Source organism: Limulus polyphemus, unplaced genomic scaffold, assembly GCF_000517525.1.
Source record: "Limulus polyphemus unplaced genomic scaffold, Limulus_polyphemus-2.1.2 Scaffold8477, whole genome shotgun sequence".
Taxonomy (NCBI): domain Eukaryota; kingdom Metazoa; phylum Arthropoda; class Merostomata; order Xiphosura; family Limulidae; genus Limulus; species Limulus polyphemus.
In genome coordinates this window covers 17,303-26,948 of record NW_013674087.1, presented here as the reverse complement: position 1 = coordinate 26,948, position 9,646 = coordinate 17,303, and positions in this window count along the sequence as shown.

The following is a 9,646-nucleotide window of genomic DNA, read 5'->3' as shown; positions in this document are numbered from 1 at the left end:
AAATACAACACAGCGAGAAGATGTGGACAAATATAGGCCATTGACAGGTTTGGCCTCCCTTTACCTGCTAAAGATTGGGTTTCGATGCCCGTGGTGGGCACAACACAGATAGCCAATTGTGTAGCTTTGTGCTTAACTACAAACAAGTAAATAAAAGTTACAATAAAACAGATAAACCTCGGTAACCAGGAGCCAGAAAAAACAAAAATGGGTACAACATAGACGCATTCACAACCAAGTAAGGGGAAAGTTTGGTCATGATGCCCATTTCCAAATACATTTAAAATAAAACCTTTTCCAATATCTTTCCTCACGTTCAGGGTATATCAACTGAAATTATGCCAGCCACGCGGAATGCATAAATAACCCTACAGCAGTTAAAGTCGTACAATCGTGAAATAAACTGTCAAAGGTGAGAGTTCTTAACTATTTATTTAACTTAGCACCGCCAGAACCCTAACACAAACATTATTTTTTTAATGTCTATTTTGTGTCGCGCATTCCATAAACAGTGTTGAAGTAGTTAACACGTGTCAGACAAATACCTTTATTCCACCGCCTGTATGACGTTGAAACTTGCAAACATGGTATTTATATGTTACGTGGAGCACATGTAATGTAATGTACATAAATGCTTTGTAAGTTCAAAGGTTGCCACGTACACCTCACGTGCTGGCGCTGTCATCTTATACAACGATCTTGTATTGTTCAAACTGTGGATAAATTTATTAACATTGTCTCTCTTAGGTATATTTCAGTTCAACTTCTGAACAGATCACGCCGTTTCATTTAGTTATAGTGAAATGAAAAAAAAAAAAAAAGACAAAACGACACATAACAAGCGGAAAATGGACAATACTAAAACACTCCGTGGCACCTTATGTTAAAAACGGGCTAAAACAACCAGGTCAGATACCCTTGAGATTCAAGCTCAGCCGTTCCTAACAGACAGGGTGGTTCAGTATATCCTACTTTGGACTCGAACCACGGATGGTTTCGAGTCCGAGACTGGCCAGTGTCATGATGTTGTGTTCTTGGGCAAGATTTTATTCCAACTGTTCAGTCTACCAGCTGTATGATGGTTACCAGCTGTCAGCTGGGGATTACTCTGCTTTGGACTGGCATACCCTACAAAAAGAATGTGTCACCATTATCATCCGTTCATACCATTTCGGCATGGAAGGGATCGAATATCACAGTTATAGTGCTGCTAGAACCAAAAGCATCGTGCGTGCATTCAGCGGCACATCGCAGCTCGAACCTTGGACACAACTTGAGAAAGGAAGCACTTTACTATTCTTTTTTTTTTAGGCTAATTAATACCGTGATACTTACCTGTAGTAAGGGGACATCTAGGTATCCGTGAGCATTCTAAAGGGGAACACGACAGTAAAGTTTAAAGAAAGAAATGGTACTATATGCTTGACTAAATGAAATTAACGTTTCATTTTAAAATGTGATTAGCTTACACAATTGTTTACATCAGTGCTGCATTTATCCACTGTGGTATAAGCTTCCACAGATAGGCTTAGCCAAGTACTGGAGGGAGGTATCCGCAAGATTCTCTTTTGTTCGTGAAGAGGTCCACAAAAAAAAAAAAGTAGAGAATCAATGTATGTATAAACTTTGACAAAAACGTGCTCTAATGCTGATAATAAAGAAATAATTCGAAAATATGACATTTCTATTTCTTCAGAGCTGTATATACATACACAATTACGGTGATGTTACGATATAGGGTATATAATTAGTGCGTGAAAATGCTTCGGGTAATAACAGTAATCCGATGTTGATGTTTCTATGAGCAGAGCTACACAAAGAGCTATCTGTGCTCTGCCCATCGCAGGTATCGAAATCCGATTTTTTGGTGTTATAAGCCCCAAGTTTTACCGTATTCTTCCAACTCACGAACCGTAGATTGCGAATTGAGCGCCCTAACCACCAGGCCAGAATACTAATGACATGTATTGTAGAATACGTAAAAAAGTTCAAGGTAAACACTGATGAAGGCATCATTTTTCAATTCTATATAAATACTCTTTAAAGTCACTGAACTCAAATAGAATAGACAGACTGACGTATCAACCATTGTATTACATAAACAACCTTCAAACACATACATTTATTATCTCTGCACGTCTCGGTTATTCTAGCACGGTGTGTTGTCTGCGCTACATATTTTACCACGTCCAATTTATCATACAAGTTTTATGACTCGGTATTAGGGCAGTAAACACGGTAAATGCGAGATTATCAATGTTATCATATACATGTCCCTATTATTTTAAAAATTCACACAATCTCTTATATTCGACATTCAAGTTCAAATCTCCGCTTAGAAACGGGTCATTAGTTCTTAAAAGTTTCTTTTTTGTGTGTGTTTTGTAAAAGGTACAACCACGGCATTTTCTTGCCCACATTAATTGTTTCTCCTTCTGTACATAACTATTACAGTATAAACAAAAACAACGTAGATTTTAAAACTTTAGTATTATAGAAGACTTACACGAGTTTGGATTATATGTATACATATATTCTGTCACGTGAAAAAAAAAATCCTAACACGTGCAGCGGTTTTAACTGTAATGAAAAAGATAACTTTTCGCAGACCCGTACAACGTTGCGGCAACCAACTTTTCAAAATTTGCAGTCAGTTTAGTGAATGTTGTCGCATTTGAATGATCACCATCACTTAGTGTAAAGTCCGTCATTGCTGGTGTTTTGACGTTTCGTCATTCACGAATATGGACATACTGGTATGCGTTTCGCTTGGTGTAAAGCCTGTCCATGCTAGTGTTTTGACGTTTCGTCATTCACGAATATGGACATACTGGTATGCGTTTTGCTTGGTGTAAAGCCTGTCCATGCTAGTGTTTTGACGTTTAGTCATCAACGAATATGGACATACTGGAAGGACTGATAAGCGTTTCGCTTGATGTAAAGCCTGTCAGTACTGGTATTTTGTCACAAGCTTTTCACTCAGTTTGGAAGTACTAGTCTGGAGGCAGGCAGGGCAACAATTCTATTTTGATTGTTCTGTGCCAACTGTTACGAAGTGTGGTGCTGCAGACGTAAACAACTGTCACGTGAACATCGAGGCTCAACAGTTGATACACTGCGCATCGACAAACGTGCTGCAACGGAACTAGTAACTGGAAGGAGAGCCTGTGCCTTTGGAGGAGGGTGCTATACTCCTCTAGCGAGTAAAAAAATGAATAAGCAAATATACCTGTATGGAACATTACCATGATGATAAACTCCGAATTGGAGTACTTATCGTATTTCTGATGCGCCCTTTAATAATAAATAACGCGTTGACGCCACTTTTACTAAATATTTAATACGCCTTTTCTTAATACGCTCACAATTAAGTTTTGTTTGTTACCAGTTGCTTTATTTATTTTTAGAGCAAATTCACATAATGAGCTACGTCCACTGCCACTGCGGTGAATTGATCCACGGATTTTTGCGTTGAATAAACTTACGGCTGACCCACGTTTTTTTTTTGCAAGTAATAACACTGTACATATGTCGACTAAATTCACTGTTTCTTGTCTGACAAATCTCACGATCATTTCCGTTCTTCATTTCAGTAAATATGTCATTAAGGGTGTTGTTAAGTGTAGTTTTTTTTTCAGTGCAACAATTCAATGTTTCCTAAACAACATAACGCATGCGTAAAACTGTACGTGACCCTTTCTCTATAACTTATGCTTTTGTTTTAATAGCAAAGCTGAACAATGAGCTACACGTGCTGTGCCTATAGGACAGATCGAATTTTAGTTTTATAAGCCCGAAACTTTCTGCTTTTCCTGCAAGAGAGAGGGAGTGTATAAATTGTGTTTAAAATTAATAGTAATTTAAATATGATCCGTCTAGCATACAATGACAAGAGCAGGCGGGACTTATTTTCTTATTAAACACATTTATTTTGCAGACAACTAACTTAACTTAGCACACATCTAAGAATTTAAAGCTCACCTGCTAGTCGAAGATTCCACCTGAAGGGTGATTTTATTTGTTGTCAAGCGCAATGGGCTATCTGTGTTATGCCCACCACGGGTATCAGAACCCGGTTTTTAACGTTATAAGCCGTCAGATATGCCGCTAAGCCACTGGCGGCTCATCGTGTTAACCCACGCATTCAAATTGAGAGGGAATCTTTTGAATAAGTGGCATACCTGCACGGTTGATATTTGTTGTCCAGAGTTTATCGAGTGACATACCTGCACGGTTAATCTTTGTTGTCCAGAGTTTATGATGTGACAACTCCAGCTACTACGTGCAAGTGACATACCTGCACAGTTGATATTTGTTGTCCAGAGTTTACCAAGTGTCATACCTGCACAGTTGATATTTGTTGTCCAGAGTTTATCAAGTGTCATACCTGCACGGTTGATATTTGTTGTCCAGAGTTTATCGAGTGACATACCTGCACAATTGATATTTGTTGTCCAGAGTTTATCGAGTTACATACCTGCACAGTTGATATTTGTTGTCCAGAGTTTATCAAGTGACATACCTGCACAGTTGATATTTGTTGTCCAGAGTTTATCAAGTGGTTAGGTCATTCACGAGATAACAGAACACGAACGATTTTTACAAGAAGACTGTAAAAAAAAAACTGATAGTTTCTGAATGACCTTTAGTCACCTCAACGACCTCTTTTCCACAAGGTGGTTCAGGTCATCCTTTTCATTAAGCGAAAAGCTTCACAATGGGCTATTTGTGCTGTACTCACTACAAACCTTTAAATTCACCACAGTGGGAGGGGGGGGGGGTGAATGGCCATACAACACAAGCCCGAACCTGTTGGTCAGCTGTTTCTCCACCGCCAAATCGGTGACATGCGAGTCTGAACAGAACGAAAGGTTAAAGCCCTGGTTTTTAATAAATGCAGACACCAGAAATGATGTAAATAACAAATGTTACAAACTATTTTTAAGTTTTCTCACGTTCACGCTTTGATTACCAGACTACTTTGGGCTCCCCAGTTCTTCTGATTAATAGTAAAATAATAAAAATAAAATAAGCAATACTGCCCTTTTAATCCTTACCGTAATCCTATCTTGTAAATGGCTTAAATAAAGTTAATGATAATTTTAATGTAGTTAACAACATAATAGTTGTTGTTCGTGCAACTACTATATCTGTCGTATTCCAGTCGGCCTAATGAACCCTGGTCCTGTGTCTTTTCCGTTTGTTTCTACTTAAGCATAAATCGACACAATAAGCTCTCTGTATTGTACTTATCAAGGGTATCGAAACCCGGTTTTTAACGTTGCCTCGTTGATGACATATTGTTCTTTGTTTTCACACACGAGTTTTGAAAACAATGATCAGTACAATTCGTTAAACAGGTTTGCTACACTTTTGAACATTTTTTATACCCTTGATATACCCCTAGCAGCAAGAAATGTCATCACATACCGTGGTACTATGTTTTCGGAATACTACATATCCGTAATTATTCTTCCATATTTACAACCAGGGGGCCACACGGATCCGGTATGAGTAAAATAGTCCAGCGATGAGGTAGGTAGAGTACTTTGTATGGGTGTAAAAGGTTAATTGAGCAGCCTCACCCAGATTTTAAAACTGCTTTAATGATGGTTTTGAATGATATTACCCACCCACGTGCAGTTGGGCGACATAAAATGCAAAAAGATTTAATTTCATGGAAGTAGTATTTTTCTACGAGATTTTAAGTGTTGTTTTTTTTTTCTATATTCATGCAAAACTAAACAAAGGCTATCTGCACTAACCTCCCATAATATTGAACTGATAGACTAGAGATTAAAAAATAGTTAGTCAACAGCACCCACAGCCAACTCCTTGTCTACTCTAATCAAACAGTGGGATTTCACTGTCACTCTTACAACACACCTACGGAACTCGAACCATGTACCACAGAATTCACAGTGTGTCATGCTAACCACTTTGCCACATCCAGCCCAAATATCACTGAGAAAAATATATACTGAAATACGGTAAAAAAAGGGTCCAACCAAAAGGTCAATGAAAAAGTGAAACAACATTCTGGAAAGGGAAAAGACAGGAAATACCCAAAATATAAGTGGAAAACAAAATATTGAAAAATACACATGGTAAGACAAGGAAAGGATAGAGACTGACCCAAGGGTCAGTAAAACATATATACTGATAAAAAGTATACAGAGAGCCCAAAATGTCAGTGAAGTATACATATTTAGATGAAAAGAGCTAGAGACAGCCGAAACTGTCCACAAAACATATATATACATATTAAAAACATGGGTTTAAAGCATCCTTAAATTCGAGAGAAATATATAAATATTTTTAAAAAATGACATAGAAACATCTCCAGATTTCAGTAAAACGTGTATGTATTGAAAAAAATATATATACATGTTAAAAACATGGGTTTAAACCATCCTCAAATTCCAGAGAAATATTTAACAATTTTTAAAAAATGACATAGAAACATCTCCAGATTTCAGTAAAACGTGTACGTATTGAATATATATATATACATGTTAAAAACATGGGTTTAAAGCATCCTCAAATTCCAGAGAAATATTTAACAATTTTTAAAAAATGACATCTCCAGATTTCAGTAAAAGGTGTACGTATAGAAAAACAGATAAGGCAACCTCAAATGTCAGTGAAACATATGCATATTAATTTTAAAAAAGGAGATAAAGGCAAATAAAAAATGACAGACATCCAAAATTGAAACATATATTTAAAAAAAGTTTATTTTTATTTATTTCTCTACAAAGTTAATTATATATATATATATATATGTAAATATATTGAAAAAGACAGAGAGAGAGAAACAGCCCAAAACACAAGTTAAACATATTGAAACTCAAGAGGGATATAATGGAACACCCGGAATGTCAGTAAAACAGAAGTGAAAGCCATATGTATTGGAAAAAGCAAGTGATAAGATACAGTCTTAAAAGTCAGTGACAGACAATGTATAAGTCACTTAGAGATAAGAATACCTCAGCATTATTGTTGATAATAATGTAACTTAGAACTACCCCGATAATTGTATGAAACCAGGAAATTTTTAAACTTTGAATCTTTTAAAGTTATTTGTAAGGACAAAACCAATTGGATTCCTGGGTCCTCTCTAGAGTTATAATTACCCACTTACTGCTCAGTACTGAAAGTATATACTTTCCTCACCAGGTGGCTCACAATGTCTATTTGTTTATTTGAAGTTAAGCACAAAGCTACACAATGGGCTATCTGTGCTCTGCCCACCACGTATATTGAAACCCGATTACTAGCATTGTAAGTTGGCAGACATACCACTGTACGGGGGGCTCACAATGTCCCACATGGTTATCATGAATATCCCCAGCCAAAAGGAAATTCTGAAAACCTGTTTGAGTCAATGCAAGTAGTTTTATACTACTTTTACGAGCATTTCTTCACAAAAACTTTGAAAGATGGTATGATACACATAAATAAGTTTTTGAATCAAGTTATCCAGTATATTTATGTTGCATATTGTGTTCTAAAACTGTCTTGAATACCTAAAGTAAATCAGAATTTTTTTGTTATTAAAACATAGTATTTAAGGAGGTAGTTGGTCCATCAAGGTTGTTTCATCTACTAAAATAACCTTTAAAAAATATAATAGGCATAATAAAACTTCCCTCAAAATCAGCCCTTATCATTTAAATATTTATCATTTATTTTACTGCATCTCTGAAAGTAACTAGTTCCAAAGGCCAACCATCCTGTTAGATGAAGATATCTCTTACCTTGCCAAAATTTATATTTGTGTCAAAAGAAAATAATTTCAGAGATCTTAACCCACCCTCCTTGTAAGACAACTTTTTCATCTCTGGTGTCATCCCAGTACCAATTTGTTGAACCCTTTCTAACAATTCGGTATCCTCACTCATGTGTTTGAAATTTTTAGAGATTTAGACAATGTTTCTCATTGGTTATTTAAGTGGAGGGAATGAAAAGGCTGGATACATAAGCTCGGTTGTTAGGAATAACTGGTTAAAGCTTTGGAAGTACTGAAAGAAATTTGTTCTTTGAAAGAAGATTCGCGGTGGTTATGAACTTGTTGAATGGTTTACAGAGGGGCATGCAAGACTTTATCAGAGTCAGAATAGTTGTTGAATGATAAAGTTCATTTTGCTTATATACCAAGGTCTGATTATGGATTTCACTTTGGAAAGGATTTATCTTATTTCTTGGAACTAACTGATCCATGTTCAACTGCTGTTTAAATGAAATCCTTCTACACCTCTGTCCTCAAGCGTTTCAATTAATTATTTGCTACTATCAATTGCTCCAACTAGAATTACATCTGGCACCACAATGCTTGTGGATGTGGCTCTCCTACTCCCCATGCCATAATTATCTGTTCCAAGGAATAATTCAACTTTTCTTTACTACCCATAGAATTGCTGGCAAGATACATTTGGAACCCACATTTTCTATACTATTTATTGGTTATAGGATTATTAATAATATTTGAATCACAAAAAAAGATATGCAAAAATACCATCATTATTGCAAAATATTCTCAATAACTATTGTTGGGGCTTCCTATCTATTTTATGTAGAAAATTAGTTATTTCTCTCTTTATTTTGCCAGTTCTTTACACTAAATTTCTCAATATGATGAAATATGCAGTGCTCTCATTAGTGGTGAATAGTATAAAAACAAGGTGGTCATTTGAGGGTTAAAACATATCAAGTAAGGAATAACTCAATGTTTATTTATAATGACATATCAAGTAAGGAATAACTCAGTGTTACTTTAATATAGCATACCAAGTAAGATATAACTCAGTGTTTCTTTATTACAACACATCAAGTATGGTATAACTGAGTATTTCTTTATTATAACATACCAAGTGAGATATAACTCAGTATTTCTTTATTATAACATACCAAGTGAGATATAACTCAGTATTTCATTATTATAACATACCAAGTGAGATATAACTCAGTATTTCATTATTATAACATACCAGGTGAGATATAACTCAGTATTTCATTATTATAACATACCAAGTGATGTATAACTCAGTATTTCATTATTATAACATACCAGGTGAGATATAACTCAGTATTTCATTATTATAACATACCAAGTGAGATATAACTCAGTATTTCATTATTATAACATACCAGGTGAGATATAACTCAGTATTTCATTATTATAACATACCAAGTGAGATATAACTCAGTATTTCATTATTATAACATACCAAGTGAGATATAACTCAGTATTTCATTATTATAACATACCAGGTGAGATATAACTCAGTATTTCATTATTATAACATACCAAGTGAGATATAACTCAGTATTTCTTTATTATAACATACCAAGTGATGTATAACTCAGTATTTCATTATTATAACATACCAGGTGAGATATAACTGAGTATTTCTTTATAATAACATACCAGGTGAGATATAACTCAGTATTTCATTATTATAACATACCAAGTGAGATATAACTCAGTATTTCATTATTATAACATTGTTTGTTTTGTTTTTTGAATTTCGTGCAAAGCTACACGATGGCTATCTGCGCTAGCCTTCCCTAATTTAGCAGTGTAAGACAAGAGGGAAGGCAGCTAGTCATCACCACCCACCGCCAAACTCCTTGGCTACTCTTT